Source organism: Grus americana, unplaced genomic scaffold (assembly GCF_028858705.1).
Source record: "Grus americana isolate bGruAme1 unplaced genomic scaffold, bGruAme1.mat scaffold_90, whole genome shotgun sequence".
Lineage (NCBI taxonomy): Eukaryota > Metazoa > Chordata > Aves > Gruiformes > Gruidae > Grus > Grus americana.
Genome location: NW_026562090.1, coordinates 41,500 through 59,619, shown reverse-complemented (window position 1 = coordinate 59,619; position 18,120 = coordinate 41,500). Strand labels below are relative to the sequence as shown.

Sequence of the window (18,120 nt, the reverse complement as noted above, 5' to 3'; positions counted from 1 at the left end):
AGTAATTTTGTTATTCCGGGTGGTGGTAAAAATGTCAGATACAGCAGTGTCGGTAGCATCACTAACACAAGGTGCTTGTTGCATGTAGCCCAAAATCATCAGTTTAGTATTTTGTTGCATAAAACGCCTTTGCAAAGTTCGGAGTTTGAAAAGAAAAAGATCCTGTCATTTTGTGCTCTCTTCTTAGGTGATTGTCAAATGCATGAAAATAGGCGCTAAACCTTGTTTTCCCTTTTAGTTTGATTTAACCTGTGCAGGACTGTGAAGCACTAGATTGTCCATCTTCTCTTAGAGACTGCTCCGTGTTACTGCTGCCTGGGATTTTGTTTTGCTCGCTCCTGTTCTCAGCTTGGAAGAAACACCCCTGAGGTCTCACTCTCCGCACCCCTGGTTTCAGTTTCTGTTTTGGCTTTGTGTGGGAAGAGTTTGGTATTGGGGGGGTGGTTCAGCAGTGGCTTCTGCGAGAAGCTGCCAGAAGCCGCCCCCACGTCCGACAGAGCCAACGCCAGCCGGCTGCAAGACGGACCCGCTGCTGGCCAAGGACGAGCCCATCAGTGACAGTGGTAGCGCTTCCGGGATAACAGAGTTAAGAAGGGGAAAAAAAAAAAAGAAACAGCAGCTTTTGCAGCCAGAGAGAGGAGTGAGAAGATGTGAGAAACTCTGCAGACACCCAGGTCAGTGCAGAAGGAGGGGGAGGAGGCGATGGAGGCGCAGGAGCAGAGATTCCCCCGCAGCCTGTGGTGCAGCCTGTGGTGAGGCAGGCTGTCCCCCTGCAGCCCCTGGAGGAAGGATGATGTTGGAGCAGAGATTCCCCCTGCAGCCCATGGAGGACTCCACTCTGGAGCAGGTGGAGGCACCTGAAGGAGGCTGTGACCCCGTGGGAAGCCCACACTGGAGCAGGCTCCTGGCAGGACCTGTGGCCCCATGGAGAGAGGAGCCCACACCAGAGCAGGTTTGCTGGCAGGACTTGTGACCCCATGGAAGGGACCCATGCTGGAGCAGTCGGTGAAGAACTGCAGCCCGTGGGAAGGACTCACGTTGGAGAAGTTGGTGGAGGACTGTCTCCTGTGGGAGGGGACCCCACGCTGGAGCAGGGAGGAGTGTGAGGAGTCCTGCCCTGAGGAGGAAGGAGCAGCAGAGACAAGGGGTGATGAACTGACCACAGCCCCCATTCCCCAGAGGGAGAGAAACGGGGGGGGGGGGGGGAGTTGGGCCCAGGAAGAAGGGAGGGGCGTGGGGAGGGGTTTTAAAATTTGGTTTTATCTTCCATTACCCTGCTCTGATTTGATTGGCAATAAATTACCTTAAATTCCCTGAGTCGAGTCTGTTTTGCCCGGGACAGTAACTGCGGAGTGATCTCCCCGTCCCTATCTCCACCCTCTCGCTGGATTTTCTGCCCCCTGCTCAGCCGATGGACCGGCCTCAGGGGGCACCCGGCCTCCAGTCAGGGTCAACCCCGCCCCCCCGGTTCTCCTCATCCCTCTGGCCACCTCCCGCCGCTCTCCGGCCACCCTTCCGCCCTGCCCCCCCGCCCCCGCTCCACCGGGGCTCCAGGGCCAGGGCGGCCATGCGGGCTGCGGGGGTGGGGCCGTGCAGGGTACGGTGTCCCTGCGGGGCCAGGCAGCAGGAAGGCGCGCCCCGGGGCATGTCGGGAGCTGTAGTCCTGGGGCACAGGGTGCCGGGCGGCCATGTTGTTCCCAGGGCATGCCGGGAGCTGTAGTCCTAGGGCACAGGGTGCCGGGCGGCCATGTTGTCTCGGCAGGCGCAGTCTCTGCTCCATCTGCGGCTCGGCTGAGGTGAGGGCTGGGACTGCTCGCGAGGAGCGAGGCCCTTGGGCAGGTTCGGGGGTGTCTCCTGCTGCTGGCCACCCGGGGTAGCGGCTGGGAGCTGTTGCAATGGGCTCCTGGTCAGCTGGAGTCGGGCCTGGTTGGAGTAGCCCCAGGGGACCCCACAGCTGGGGAGGGGAAGGAGACAGAGATAGGGACACAGACAGACCTTCCTGGGCACAGGCACTGGGCAGCCCGACTCCCACAGCCCCCTTGAGCCACCTCAGCCCTGGTCACACCCTGCAGCTGCCCTGGCCCCAGCACCTCCCCTGAGGCCTGTCCTGGCAGCAGCCAGCTGGGCCTCGGGCACGCTCGATGCTCTGTTAATGCAGGTTCCGTCAGCGTGTCAGCAGGGAAGGAGCAGTGTCTGCAGGAGCTCCTGCAGCAGGAGGGGCTCCAGCCTGAGGCCGGCTGCGGTGATCACGGTTGCTTTTCCTCTCCCAGAGGCCATGCTGAGAGCTCGTGGTCTGTTTCCTCCCTCAGGGATGTCACTGATTACATCTAGCTCAGGTTTGCATGGGCTCTCTCTGGCCTCGTTTTCCTGGCAGCGTGGGTGAGAAGGGGCAGGCGGACACTTACTGGCTTTGGAGAGGAGCTTCCGCAGCTGAAGAGACCAGAAAAAGGTAAAGCAGGAGGAGGATGAAGTTTTAACCGTGTGACATGGACCGTGAAACAGAAACTATAGAATCAGGTTGAGATAATTAGTTTGTAACCAAGGTAATAGGTAATGAAGCTAACTGACCATGGCAAGGTACAGTGCTGCTATGTCCCATGTACAGTCCCTACCAAACTGAACAATAGGTTTGGAGATATTAATCTTATGAAGTAAGCTGTTATGGACAGGTGCACCCACAGCAAGGATACCGCGCATGCCTGCATGAAGGAGGTCATCCAGCGGACACAGGTGCAAGACCACTGACGACCACCAGAGACCCTTGAGGACCACCGACTCAAATCACTGAGCATGCGTAACGGGGAGGAGAATATGGAAATGGATTCCAAGAAATGATTATCATAGGACTGCCTTTTCTGAGAAAAACGATGAATATGTATGTTTTGATGCTACATAACCTGTGTGTTGGTGATCACCTGGCATGCACATTGGGTGGAGCTATCCCCCGTGCATCCAGCGCTGCAATAAAGAATGCCTGCCTGACGCGTGGAAAACAGACTCCACAACCTGTGAAGTTGTAAAGTAGGTATGTTTATTCAGCGCTGGGCAGCACGGGGGGTCGTCCCACCAAAATCGTGTGCGCCTTGCAGCACTTCCCTTTGAGTTTTATATGATAGAATGTTGCATATTCAAAAAGCACCTATACATATTCATGATCTTTCCGCGGAAAGGTGGTCTTATTACAATGAGTTCATTTCCATTGTCTCCGCCTTTAACTCCTCTCAGCTGCACACGCGCAGTGCCTCTTGGTGGTCGTGGGCCGGGGTCTCAGGGATGAAGGCCGTATGTCTTCCTCACTGTGCACTTTTCACCTTCACCACAAAACTTACTCAGACCGGTTCCTAATTAGCAGAGAATCCTCCGTGTTCATTCCCTTCTGATTTACTACCTCCTTATCTTGTGATTGGTTACAAAAATGCAAGCAGAGCGAAGGGTCATCTTGACCCTTCCTTACGCTAGTTCTTGTTAAAACATCTTACATAAGGGTTAAGATTACTAGATATGTGGCTTAAGCTAGTTAATGATCCTGCCATTTCCTTTAAGTGTTAGTTCTCTCTATCATGCCTTTTAACACTACATTGGTGTTACGAGGTTTATTCCCGGATTTCGGTGACAAAGTGAAGGGGATTCTGCCAGCTGCTGCCATCAGCTGCAGACAAGAGGCAGCTGGCCTCTCTGGGCGAGGAAGGATCCCTCTGACGAGTCCTCAGCAGACCAGATCTCCAACATGCACTATCGGGTCTGTATATGTAAGGAAAATTACAGTCTGACCATGTAGGGTGGGCGCATGTGGCTGTGTATTAGGAAATCTCATGTTCCAAAAGCTGTAAGACGCCAATGTATTCTTTTAGGTGGAGTCAAGCGACTGGAGCTACAGAAGAGGAAGGGAGGAAAGGACAGACAGATGGATAAAGAAGCGCCTGAACTGTACAATTGCCTGGCAGTGCAGATAGTTGGAGCTCCAGTGAGTCCCTTCTGCATCTCTGTACCTCCCTGCCCCCTCCCCTTTCCTTCTGTGTAATTTTTTTCACTTCCCTGAACCTCTCTTTCTCTCTTGATTATTGACCTCTGCTCCCTGTCCCCCCTTTCTCTTTTCTCCAAGCCTCTCTTTCTCTGTCATCCTACCTCTCCCTTGACTTTCCTTGTCATTCCTTTCCTGCTCCCTCTGCCTCTTTTTTTCTGTGTCTCTCTGTCCTGCAGCCCATCACAGGTTTTTTTTCTTCTCCATCTCTTTGTCCTGATTTCCATCCCTCTCTGTTTTTCACAGTCTCTCTGGCCTGTTCCTTTGTCTCTCTCTGCCTGTATGTGTGTCCCCCCCCCCATCCTTGTCTTCCCCTCTCCCTCCTTCCTTCTGCTTCTCTTTTTCTCTCACTCTGTCCTGTTAACTGTCACTGTGTTTTTTTTCAATCTGTATCCCACTGTCCCTATTCTTCTTCCTGTTCATCTCTTCTTTATCCCTCTCTGCTGCTCCCTGACTGTTACTCACCTCTTCCTCCATCTCTCTGCAGGAGTCCTGATACCTCTGTCTCTCTCTCTCTCTCCCCCCATCCCTCTGTGCTGTTCGCTGTCCCTGTTTTTCTCTGTGTTACTCTTGTCCTGCTCCCTGCCCCATTATTTCTCGCAGTATCCCTCTGTCCTGCTCCCCGTCCCTATTGCTGCCCCTATTCTTTTTTACTCCCTCTCCTTGCTGCCCACCCTAGGGTTTTTTTGCAGTCTCTACCCTGCCCCCAGCCCTTATTTTTCTTTCTCTCTCCTACTGTACTGTTACGCTTGTTGTCCCTCAGGACACTGCACAGAAATGGTGTTGGGATCTGCAGGGACAGGTGGGACCTGCTGCAATTGCTCATGAATGTGAACTGGACTTGATGGACTTGAAGGACTTGAATGAAACCAGACTGACTGTGTATGGTTTTCTTCCCAACTCCAATTCCAACCTCCATGCTCGGCACCAATGAACAAGAGACCTTGTGCTGTTTTCCAGATGTCAGTGGCTGCCAGTTAGTGGAGAACATCACTTAGGTAATGGTGCAGTTGTTCTGTGAACAGTACAAGACAGACATTGAGTCCAGAGGAGGCCACGAAGTTGATCCTAGGGCTGGAGCACCTGTGCTATGAGGACAGGCTGAGAGAGTTGGGATTGTTCAGCGTGGAGAAGAGAAGGCTCCGGGGAGACCTTAGAGCACCTTCCAGTGCTTAAAGGGGCCTACAGGAAAGCTGGAGAGGGGCTGTTTATCAGGGACTGTAGTGACAGCACAAGGGGTAATGGGTTTAAGCTAAAAGAGGGGAGATTTAGATGTTAGAAAGAAATTCTTTACTGTGAGGGTGGTGAGGCACTGGGACAGGTTGCCCAGAGAGGCTGTGGTGGCCCCATCCCTGGAAGTGTTCAAGGCCAGGTTGGAGGAGGCTTTGGGCAACCTGATGTAGCAGAGGGTGTCTCTGCCTGCAGCAGGGGGGTTGGAACTAGATGATCTTTGAGGTCCCTTCCAACCCAAACCATTCTATGATTCTATGAACAGGGATGAGCACTTGTGTGATGGTGTTTTCATGAACATTCTCTGATCTCTCCCCTTCAAAGCTCTTCCTTTTTCCGGAAATTTTAAGATGATGTTTCTTATTCTAGGGTTCAGACTGGAGTTGGACTTAATGTTGAATGGCTGATATAATGGGCTCCATAAAATGTGAGTAAGAACCCTGCTTTTTTGCTGTTGTTTCCTAACACGCTCTGAAGTTTGGTAAGCAAGAGGAAGAGTGTTTGAAAGAGCCTGTTGTTTGAGAATAAGACGTTGCTGTAGCGTGCCTGCCTTTGTATGGTGAAAGTTTCCTACATGAAGTATGATTTTGCTGGGCTGTGAGGCTGTATTGGAGTAGAAGAGGTAAGAAGTGTCATCTTTAAAGCTAATGAAGCTGTACCAAAACTAGCAGGAAGAGCCAGTTTCTTCCTAGAATGGTGCCTAACAAAAATAGTAGCAAGTAAAGGCACTTGCAATTGGCTTTTTTTGCAGTCTTCATGCAGAGCTTTTGGTATTGATTGATTTCTGGGAAGCAGGGCAGCAGTGAGGACAGAAAACTGGGACTTGTCTAGACAGCTTCTTCACCATAGACAGGGTTTGAGCCTTTGTGCTACAACAGGTCTTTGCTACTGTTTATGAACAGAGAAAATGAGCTGTCTGTCAGGAAAGTTTCAGCAGAAGTAAGGCTCAGTTTTCTAAATTGAGTCCTCTGTATGTGATGCAAATAAGAGCTGACTTGGCAGTGTTTACATCTGAGGTGCGTGCCGGTGTGCTGATGCATGCCATCGAGGTATTTCAGGGGTCCTTCTGGACTGCAGGTCGCCTGCTGGAGTGGTACCGAGTGCCAGGATGAGCCAGCTCCTGTTGACAGTTTTGGCTCAGAGGATGAGGCTGCACCTTGAATGCTCTGTTCAGTTTTGGGCCCCTCACTGCAAGAAGGACACTGAGGTGCTGGAGCAAGTCCAGGGAAGGGCAGCAAAGCTGGTGAAGGGTCTGGAGCACAAGTCTGATGAGGAGCGGCTGAGGGAACTGGGGTGGTTTAGCCTGCAGAAACGAGGTTCAGGGGAGACCTGATTGCTCTCTGCAACTACCTGAAAGGAGGTTGTAGCCAGGTGCAGGTCAGCCTTTTCTCCCAAGTAACAAGTGATAGGACAAGAGGAAATGGCCTCAGGTTGTGCCAGGAGAGGTTTAGGTTGGATATTAGGAAAAATTTCTTCACCGAAAGGGTTGTCAAGCACTGGAACAGGCTGCCCAGGGAAGTGGTGGAGTCACCATCCCTGGAGGGATTTAAAAGATGTGTAGATGTGGTGCTTAGGGACATGGTTTAGTGGTGGACTTGGCAGTGTGTTGCAAATGAGATTGTTTCACAGCTTTGGGTTTAGCAGCAGTTTAGGATTTATTAATAGTTTTGAGAAAGATCACAATATTAGGTTGTATAATTATTAACAGCACTTAATCATCAGCCAATTTAACAGAATGATTCAATGGAATTTGTTACAATCAAAATAGCAACTTAGTTAAAGATTCAAGAATGGTCACCCAAAACTTACAGCAGGGATGCACACACAGATGGAGGTTAAATTAAATCACATGTACAGACAGGCAGACAGAGAATCCTGAACCAAATTGCACACACACACAGGTTAACCTGTCATTAAAATTTCCCTTTTTGTGAGTTTCATAAATTACTTCTATGTGCCAGTGTTCATCAACAGACAGTCGGTGAACTTCACAAAGTCAGGCCTTTGAGTCCTCGCGAAATCATCGACAGACAGTCTTTGAATCCTGGTGAAATCTCCTTGAGAGGCGTCCCAGCTCTGGGAAGATCCTGGGTCACACAGCCCACTGCGGTCCTGGAGAGCTCAAAAGGTCTCACTTTTGGATCGCTGTTTATAGGATCTCGAGATGATTGGCTTTGGTCAGGACTTTTCATTCTGGCCACAAGTCCTGCTGAGCTGTTCTGGTAGTCAATTCAGGCAGCAGGTGGCCCAGATGTGGCCAGGGGGGTGCCCAGCCACCCCGGCTCCAGGCTCCTGCCCTTGTGACCAAGATGAGAGCAGAATGGGGCTCGTCCTGACGTACCGTTCAGGCAGCAGATGGCCCAGGTGTGGCCAGAGTGGCTGACACTGCCCGAGTCACTGCACATATCTCCAAGATAGCAGCACCATGGGGCTTATCCTGACATCTCACAGTGGCCCAGGGGGTGTGGGGGTGTGTGCACCACTACACAGCGCTAAGTTAATGGTTGGACTTTATGATCTTAAAGGTCTTTTCCAACCTAAACGATTCTATGAATCTATGATGTGACAGAATGGAAACTTGGATGATTTGTGGTGGCAAACCAAACAGATACTCCAACACTGCCAGCGTATGCTGCTGTGGAGCTTCCAGCTTAGCTCACTGCTCACCTGGACACAGCTGCTTTCAACACTGCAGCGATCCCCTCGCTGGCTTCCACACATCAACTCTCCATAGTCCAGCACCTGCAGAAAAGTCTCTCCCAGCACCAGCATTACTGTGCTCATCTCCTCCGTCAAAAACCCACGTAGGATTCCCTTCCTCCCTCACTTCGGTTAGTGGGTTACCTTTCTTCTCAAAAGACTCAGCAGGCAAACCATCTGCTGTGCTCTGCGAATGCTACGTCGCTTCTCATTTCTGTCATTGAGTGCAAGGACAATGTAAAAACCAGGTGCTTTTGAAAGGTCCCTGCTCTCTGCTGATGTTCAAAACTCTGTCTTGCATGCACCCTGGAAATACACAGGTGAAGTATTGAGACTCATCCTTCCTTGCCATAGTTTAGCATCAGTCATAAGATCCATTGCGCCTGGTGGGATTTTCATCAATAGGCTTGAATTTTATTCTATAGGATGAGAAATTCCGACTCTTCTTTATTAAGAGGCAGAACTTATACAGTGGCAATCACTCTCCTTTCTCTCCCGTTACAGGGGAAAGCTGCATGCAGGGTGCACAGAGCAAATTACCCATCCAGGTCTGAAGCAAGCACAAGCCACTTAGCTTTTAGATGCTCCTCCCTGCCTAGTGAAAGGGACATCTTTCATTAGATCAGGTGGCTCAAAGCCCCATCCAACCTGACCTTGAACAAATCCAGTGATGGGGAACCCACAACTTCACTGGGCAACCCGGGTGGCTCTTGCCACCCTCATCGTAAAAAATGGTCTTTTGTCAAGAGCATTGGCGTTCTCTGGTAAGACAGGACTTGGATGGTACAGGACCAAGATGTTATGAATGGGTGATTTAGATTGCTTAAAGAACCACTGTCAAAGGTATTAGCAGAAGTGGTTTTAATATAATGTAAGGGTGCGACTTTACACGATGGCAAGGTTTACTCTGTTACTGTACAGTACAGTCATTTGAACAGTGATTCAAAGCTACTAAGGCACAAATCAAAGTTACCAAGGTACAAATTAAAGTTACCAAGACGAAACCAGAGTTACCATACTACAAGTTTATGTGCAATATCGGTCGCTTGCCAAAGATCTGCTGCTGGTAAAAGGAGCTGGTTGCCTGAAGGAGCAACCTGGAGAGGCGGTCCAGCTCAAGGGGAGAAGAGAAGCCTCCGGGGAGACATTAGAACACCTTCCAGTCCCTAAAGGGGCTACAGGACAGCTGGAGAGGGACTGTTGACAAGGGCAGGGAGTCACAGGACAAGGGGGAACGGCCTTAAGATGGAGGAGGGGAAATTTAAATTAGATATTAGGAAAAAAATCTTCACTATGAGAGTGGTGAGGCCCTGGCACAGGTTGTCCAGAGAAGCTGTGGCTGCCCCTGGATCCCTGGAAGTGTTTAAGGCCAGGTTGGATGGGTCTTTGGGCAAGCTGGGCTAGTGGAGGGTGTCCCTGCCCATGGCAAGGGGGGTTGGAACTGGATGGGCTTTGAGGTCCCTTCCAACCCAAACTGTTCTGTGATGATGATGACGATGATCGCTGCCATACAGCCAGGCTACTTAGCTGGGAGAGCTCAAAGGCGGCTCACTGAGGCTCTCATATTTATGGAATAAAGTGGTTGGCTTGTGGTCAAAGTACACGCGGTGGAAAAGGTATGCATCAGACTCCTTGTACCCACGACTTTCTTTGCTCCTTGATAAATGAGTCTTGTAAAAGCCACCCGCTATTCATGTGTTAATTGCATGACTGGTGTTCCAAGCTCATATGCGTCGATGCTTACTGTGTTACTCTGCTCCTTTGTGCGTTTTCAGAGAACAGATTGAAAACAGAGAAGTTCTTGACCCGTTTACGGCTTCTGCCTTTACCTCTTTGGAGCCTGTACCAAACTACAGCTAGTGTGGTTAAGGAGTTGAGTGCATATGTAACACAAGACCAGGTGGAGAAATTTTAGCTGAAATAAAAAACCCAACAAAACTAAACTAAACAAAACCTGGCTTATTTCATGGAAGCCTGTTAGTAACTCTTTTGCTTTTTTTCGTCAGGCTTTGTAAGAATCTCCCAGCATGGATGGAGCCTGGGTGGGCACTTGGAGACCTCATCGCCCATGGGACCCCATCCTGGCCCAGTTCACCAGTCCTAGACCCAAATACTCAGTCCCAGGGACAACAGATAAAACAAGGATCAGAGTGGTGTGTGGCACCTTGAGAACACCCCTGATAAAATCAGATACAAACCCATTTCCCTTTTCTCCACCTCTCCCTGCCCCCTTTTTCCTCATAAAGCTCTACTTTGCCATGGCTGGGAGAGGGCTGCTTTTCTTAGCAGTAAAAGGACCTGACTGTGCAGCCTTTGCTGGTGATCTTCCCATCTGGGCTCCTGGGAAAGCATAAAATAACACAAGAATTCTTTACACTTGCTTCAAGTTACCTTAGCAACTGCTTATAGGGCTAAAATACTTCATCATGACAGAATAGCAGTGATACTGCATTATCAAGTGCCTACACTGTTGTTTCAGGTAGTGTGGTATGCTGGGTTGACCCTAGCTGGACACCGGGTGCCCACCAAAGCCGCTCCACCACCCCACCCCCCTCAACTGGGCAGGGGAGAGAAAATAAAACAAAAGGCTCGTGGGTCGAGATCAAGACGGGGAGAGATCGTTCACCAGTTAGTGTCACGGGCAAAACAGACTCGACTTGGAAAAATTAATATAATTTATTGCCAATCGAGTCAGAGTAGGGTAATGGGAAATAAACCCAAATCTTCCCTCAGCCCTCCCTTCTTCCCAGACTCAGCTTCAGTCCTGATTTCTCTACCTCCTTCCCCAGAGTGGTGCAGGGGGACGGGGAATGTGGGTTGTGGTCAGTTCTTCACACGTTGTCACTTCCGCTCCTTTCCCCTCACACTCTTCCTCTGCTGCAGTGTGGGGTCCATCCCATAGGAGACAGTCCTCCACGAACTTCTCCAGCATGGGTCCTTTCCACGGGGTGTAGTTCTCTGGAAATAGTCCCCCCTACTCCCGTGTGGGTCCTCCATGGGGTCACAAGTCACAGAATCCCAGACTGGTAGGGGCTGGAAGGAACCCCTTGAGATCGTCTAGTCCAACCCCCCTGCTAGAGCAGGATCACCTCGAGCAGGATTGTGTCCAGGAGGGTTTGGAATCTCTCCAGAGAAGGAGACTCCACAGCCTCTCTGGGCAGCCTGTCCCAGTGCTCAGTCACCCTCAGAGTAAAGAAGTTTTTCCTCCTCTTGAGATGGAAATTCCTGTGTCCCAGTTTGTGCCCGTTGGCCCTTGTCCTGTCACTGGGCACCATAGAGAAGAGTCTGGCCCCTTCCTCTTGACATCCGCCCTTTAGATATTTATAAGCGTTGATGATACCCCCTCCCAGTCTTCTCTTCTCCAGACTAAACAGCCCCAGCTCTCTCAGCCTTTCCTCATACGAGAGATGCTCCAGTCCCCTCCTCATCCTCACAGCCCTCCACTGGACTCTTCCCCAGTAGTTCCTTGTCGGTCTTGAACTGAGGAGCCCAGAACTGGACACAGAACTCCAGATGTGGCCTCACCAGGGCAGAGTAGAGAGGAAGGAGAACCTCCCTTGACCTGCTGGCCATGCTGTTCTTAATGCACCCAAGGATACCATTGGTCTTCTTGGCCACAAGGGCACACTGCTGGCTCATGGAGAACTTGTTGTCCATCAGGACTCCCAGGTTCTTCTCTGCAGTGCTGCTTCCCAGCAGGTCAACCCCTAACCTGTACTGGTGCCTGGGGTTATTTGTCCCTACGTGCAGGACCCAACACTTGCCCTGTTGAAGTTCATTTGATTTCTCTCTGTCCGGATCTCGCTGAATGGCAGCACAGCCTTCTGGTGTGTTGGCCACCCCTCCTAGTTTTGTATCATCAATGAATTTCCTGAGGGTACACTCTGTCGCCTTGTCCAGGTCATTGATGAATATGTTGAATAAGACCAGACCAAGCACTGGCCCTTGGGGCACACCACCAGCTACAGGCCTCCAACTAGACTCTGCACCACTGATCACAACCCTAAGTCCTGCCAGCAGACCTGCTCCAGCATGGGTCCCTTCCATGGGGTCACAAGTCCTGCCAGCAAACCTGCCCTGGCGTGGGCTCCTCTCTCCATAGGGCCACGGGTCCTACCAGGAGCTTGCACCAGCGCAGGCTTCCCACAGGGTCACAGCCTCCTGCTGGTGTCTCCACCTGCTCCAGTGTGGGGTCCTCCATGGGCTGCAGGTGGAATCTCTGCTCCAACATCATCCTTCCTCCATGGGCTGCAGGGGGACAGCCTGCCTCACCATGGTCTTCACCACGGGCTGCAGGGGAACCTCTGCTCCGGCACCTGGAACACCTCCTGCCCCTCCTTCTGCACTGACCTGGGTGTCTGTAGAGTTGTTCCTCTCACATCTTCTCACTCCCGTCTGGCCGCTGTTGTGCAGCAGGGTTTTTCCTCTTCTTAACTCTGTTATCCCAGAGGAGGTGCTGCTGTCACTGATGGGCTCGGCCTTGGCAGGTCTGTCCTGGAGCTGGCTGGCATTGGCTCTGTTGGATGTGGTGGAAGCTTCTAGCAGCTTCTCACAGAAGCCACTGCTGTATCCCCCCCCCCCGATACCAAACCCTTGCCATGCAAACCCAATACATGTGGGGGGGTTTTTTTTGTTGCGGTTTTTTTTTTTTCTTTTTCTTTTCTTTATTATCAACTGCAACCAAGCTGGCAGGAAGTCCAGTTTCTTTTAAAGATTATTTATCAAGGCAGTTGCACAACCACTTGTGTTTAGGGATTTACTCTTTGGCACTACAAGGCACTGTATAGCTTGCCTTTATTACTCTTGGAGGAAAAAGGAGGGGAATTTCATGAGCTTGGCAGCTCAGTCACCTGCAGTTACAAAGGAGCTTTGAAATGCAGTTACCTGCAGGTGTCTTTTCACATGCTGTTCTTCCTAGGTTACCTGAACCACAATCCTACCGCAGCAGAGCTCCTCCTTACACATGTAAAGGGGCAAAATCTCCCCCAGAAGACAGCTGTTCTTCAGGTCCTCATTGTTTTGTGGAGCCCTCCGTGACCAGGTATGGGAAGTATATGGCTCCAGCCTATGCCATCTGTGGACTTCCCAAGATAAGCACCAGGTCGATGTCTGGACCAAGTGAGTAACATTTCGCCAGCCATTTGTTCAGACAAGGTAAGTACGGTTTCATGTTTCCCTGCAACAGTGGTACAAAAGTATTGGGTCTGGCTGAGATGGAGTTAATTCTCCCCACAGCAGCCCTCACAGTGCGGTGATGTGTATTGGTAGCTAGCAAGGTGTTGGTAACACACCAGTGTTTTGGCTGCTACTGAGCAGTGCCAGCACACATCAAGGCTGTCTCTCCAACATTTCTTTCCCCCCCTCAGCAGCAGGCTGGGGGTGGGCAAGATCAGGACAGCTGACCCAAACTGACCAAAGGGATATTCCATACCATATGACATCTGCTCAGCAATAAGAAACTGAGAGACAGGGAGGAGCAGGGTGGGGGCATTCCGGTTTTTTACAATGCCTGTCTTCCGGAGTAAGGCGTACACATACTGAAGCCCTACTTCCCAGGAAGTGGCTGGACATCGCCTGCTGATGGGAAGTAGAGAATAATCTTTTGCTTTTTGCTTTGCTTCCGTGCGCGGCCTTTTGCTTTAGCTACATTAAACTGCCTTTATCTCGACCCATGAGTTTGGGGTTGTTTTTCCATCTTATTTTCTCCCCTCCCTGCCTTGCTGAGGAGGGGAGTGATAGAGTGGCTTGGTGGACACTTGGTGTCTAGCTGAGGGTAAACCACCACAGTCCTTTTTGGCGCCCAACGTGGGGTACGAGAAAATCGAGATAAGGATAGTAATTGGAAGAGGTGGTAATGGGCAAAACATGGACTGAACATAGGCAGAGAGTGAAATAGTGGTGAAGGGACAAGAGGTAGATTCTGTGTGTGAATTGTTCACTTTTGTTTGGTGTTGTGATGATGTTATTTTGATTTTGGTGTGGGGAATTCTTTTTTTTTCTTGTTGATGTTTGTGAAGTTTTTGTGTTGAATGTATATTTTAATGATGATTCTTAAATATGTGATTCACAGAGGCGAGGAGTGGAATGTGTTGGGTTTGTGTGGCAAGGATTTGGTAGCAGGGGGAGCTAGAGGGGTGGCTTCTGTGAGAAGCTGCTAGAAGCTTCCCCTGCGTCTGATAGAGCCAATGCCAGCCGGCTCCAAGACGGACCCGCCGCTGGCCAAGGCCAAGCCAATCAGCACCTCTGTGATAACATAGTTAAGAAGGGAAAAAAACAGTTAGAGTTTTTGCAGCCAGAGAGAGGAGTGAGAAGATATGAGAAACTCTGCAGACACCAAGGTCAGTGAAGAAGGAGGGGGAGGAGCTGCTCCAGGTGCCAGAGCAGAGATCCCCCTGCAGCCCGTGGTGAAGACCACGGTGAAGCAGGCTGTCCCCCTGCAGCCCATGGAGGAAGGATGAGGGGGTGTAGAGATTCCACCTGCAGCCCATGGAGGACCCCACGCCGGAGCAGGTGGAGGCACCTGAAGGAGGCTGTGGCCCCGTGGGAAGCCCACACTGGAGCAAGTTCCTGGCCAGACCGGTGGACCCGTGCAGAGGGGAGCCCACGCCAGGGCAGGTTTGCTGGCAGGACTTGTGACCCCATGGAAGGGACCCACGCTGGAGCAGTTTGCTCCTGAAGGTCTGCACCCTGTGAGAGGGACTCGCATTGGAGAAGTTGGTGGAGGACTGTCTCCCGTGGGAGGGACTCCATGCTGAAGCAGGGGAACGATGAGAGGAGACCTCCCCCTGAGGATGAAGAAGTGGCAGAAACAACGTGTGATGAACTGAGCGTAACCCCCATTCCCCGTCCCCCTGTGCTGCTGAGGCAGGGGTAGAGGTTGGAGCCGGGAGTGAAGTTGAGCCCGGGAAGAAGGGAGGGGTGTGGGGAGGTGTTTTAAGATTTGATTTTATTTCTCATTCCTCTACTCTGTTTTGCTTGGTAATAAATTAGATGAATTTTCTCTCTAAGTTCAGTCTATTTTGCCCGTGACGATAATTAGTGAGTGATCTCTCCCTGTCCTTATCTCGACCCACAAGCTTTTCATTATACTTTTTCTCCCCTGTCTAGTGAACGAGGGGAGTAATAGAGTGTCTCTGGTGGGCATCTGGCCCCCAGCCAGGGTCAACCCACCTCAAAAAGATAGGTAGAAAAGACTCAGCTCACCCCTTCATTGAGCTGTAGATGTTTTCAGACAGCTGGCACTTCTGCAGCTGTTCATGAGAACACCTCCTGGTGAAACTGCCTCCTTGGCTTGAGAAAAAGACCAGAGCTTCACTGCTTTTGTGCTGTTGTCCTCTGCCCTAGGTGATTACTTCCCTGAGAAGTCCAACAGACGCATTTATAAAGCCCGCCTGTGCAGTCCATATTCTTCCGGCATAGGGCCGTCAAAACTCACCTCCTTCCAGGTAAGTGACCACTGGAAAATGACTGCAAAGTGACCCTTGCAGCTTCAGTGTCCTCTAGTGACAATCAGCTGGTCAGCTTTTTAACCAGGACTAGTTTGAAGCCCACGACACAGGACACAACTTCCTGACAAGCTTCCTTTATGTCCCATAGAAGCCAGTGGGGAGTGCTCCTGGTTGGATGCAGCTCCCTTGGCAGATGCTCGTGCCCCTCCCTCAGCCCTGAGGTCTGATTTGTGCCTTTCCCCCCACCCAAGCTGTGCTGATGGCTCTTGGGAAGTTGGGGTACAGAGGGTGGATGGTTTTTACCAGAGCTGTGAAGTTGCAGTCAACCCTTCAGGGTTTTTTTCTTCCAGGTTCTTGCAGTTACAGGACGAACTCATCCCACAGAAGCACTGGCAGCTCAGACTTGGAGCTGCCTACAGTCCCTCAGTGTGGATTAAGATGGAGAGATTGGGAGTGGGGGAAGACATCCTGCTCCTCTGAGGAGGATTTGGAGGGTGCCTGTCTTTGACCCAGAGGTTTCTTCTCTGCCCTGAGGACTCATGCACACGCTCTTCCCATTCCTTTTGCAGGTCTGGGCATCTACACATTGTCTAGGGTGATGGGTCCCAACATGGCGTATGCAGCTGCCAGCCTGTGCTGTGCCATGAGGCGGAAGAGTCACTTTGATGCTGATCTGTCCAAGGTGAACTCTGTTCCTCTGCCTTTTGCAACAGCAGCTGAGGCTCCTCTGCTGTCCTCGCGGCAAAGGCTCCAAAGCCTGTGGGATGCTTTCTTAGCACATTCTTTGCTGCAATAGGAGCAAAACCAAAGAGTGCAAAGAGTGCACTTGTCCGCTGGCAGGGCCACAGGCTTCTGCTGCTATCACAGGAGTTCACAGCTGCTGCAAGGCTGAGCTATTGAAATGAAATGTTGAAATCTTCCCTTTTGAGGGCAACAGAATGCACAGTCGCTCAAAGGGCTCAATTATTCTTACACCACTGCATTGTCCAGCCAGCTGAACTGGTGCAGCCGCAGGGGGAACTGGGAAGACCAGACACCTGCTGTTTGTACCCAGCAACTCCCCTGACTCTCATACAGTCTCCAAGCCCTGCTGCGTTCCCCAACATAGAATTGGACGCTGACAAAAACAGAGCTCCCAGCTACTCTATGGGAACCCGAACTAACCTTGGAGGAGACAAGACTGTAAACCCGGGCCAGCAGACTACTGCGCAGGAAGGGCTAGGCAGCCTGCTATCTGCTCCTTTGCTCCTCTCCCAAAGCCATCCCTTAAGCATCTCCCCCTTCTGCCAGGGATTCTGAGAACTGAAGAGTGTCGTACTGGAGTGACAAGTTGCAGGACAGCAGTCCCACTCCCTTCCCTTGTCCCGAACCCAAGCAGAGGAAAGGCAAGGAACACATGCTTTTCCTTTCCGCTGTCTCAGCCATTAAATGTTATGGGCTCATACATTGCAAGCTCTTCAGGAGGACACACCTCAGAAGGGACAAGCAGACACATGTCCCTGCTTTGGTAATGACAGGAAGATGAACGTGGAGGGGAGGGAAATCTAGCAAAGTCTGGCTGGAGATAGATGTCCTCTGGACTTGGAGGGAGTTCCAGCTGAGCTCCAGCTGAGCTTTTCACACCAGCTGTAAAGGGCCTTTCAGTCTATTTGCTGTTGAAAACAAGATTTTTTGTTTTACTGTGATTAAAAAAAGCAAAAGAGAAGGAAATGCCAGTGAATAACAGCACCTTAGACATCTTGAATGCCCTGATAATACTTGAGGTTTCAAACAAGCATGCCAGGCAAACAGGTGCAGTGAGCTGGAAGCCGCAAGGTGCACGTACAATAGTGTGCAATGAGGAATGGCCAGTGCACATCAGCACCCTTGTTCTGGCAGATGGCCGTCACTGAAGACAAGTCTGCTGGGTCAGGACACTGAACCTCCACTGCGCCCACACCCAGCCCTGACCGAAAGGGGACAGAGAGACGCAGAGTGACTGTCCAGAAATGGCATTTGGCTCAGGGGGTGTGCAGGGCAACAGGCACCCAGACAAGCTGAGAACGAGTGCCCATGGGCACCTTTTTCTCCTTTTCTCCTTCCATATGACACAGATCAAGCCTCAGGCACCTGCAGCCACATTTGAAGTCCACCATTTGCTGTACATGTCTCCCTGATATTTTTTGTCTTCACCTTGAGACATGGGGAGTAGGTTTGTGTGGGTGAGGAAGATTTGCTTTCTCTGTTTAATTTTTATGCCTCGGCAAATCACTGCAAGATTCAGACTGAAGGAGAGCACTGAAGACAAAAGGTACGATCATTTCACCAGACCTGAAAAACTGGAGGATCCCTGTAGTTTCACAAGAGATGGGAAATTCCTCTAACGTGACAATAACAAGCAAAAATCTACTTTGTTGGGAGAGAGACAGCACGATCCTCATGTGAATCTGCCCTTCTGCATTGGCAGTACAGCTTATAGTCTTTCCAGCATCCGTACAAACGTGTGCAGCATCTACCTAAAGAGATGACCATGTCAATGTAAAAGACAGCCCCATCTGCCTGCTCCTTCCTCTCCTCCTGTCCTGCTGGTGCACGCGTTTCTGCAGTGGCACCGTGAGCTGCAGGAGATGATGCACAGGTTAGCTGTAATGCTGGCTGCACCGCTGCTTGTGCTGCATGAGTTTTAACCCCAGTTAACCGTTCAAGCTCCCGAGTCCCATCCAGCAGTGCAGCATGTGCTGG

At 51.0% G+C, this 18,120-nt stretch overlaps 1 long non-coding RNA gene and 1 pseudogene across 1 annotated transcript; both read left to right on the top strand.

Annotated features, from left to right (window-relative positions):
* The first annotated feature begins 1,736 nt into the window (after positions 1-1,736).
* On the top strand, positions 1,737-5,149 carry LOC129201278 (uncharacterized). The gene is made up of 4 exons (XR_008575354.1): positions 1,737-1,796; positions 2,310-2,449; positions 3,852-3,964; positions 4,785-5,149. It is a non-coding gene; the product is annotated as an uncharacterized LOC129201278 (long non-coding RNA).
* Positions 5,150-9,978: 4,829 nt separating this feature from the next.
* Positions 9,979-17,319, top strand: LOC129201272 (outer dense fiber protein 3-like; annotated as a pseudogene).
* Positions 17,320-18,120: the final 801 nt, after the last annotated feature.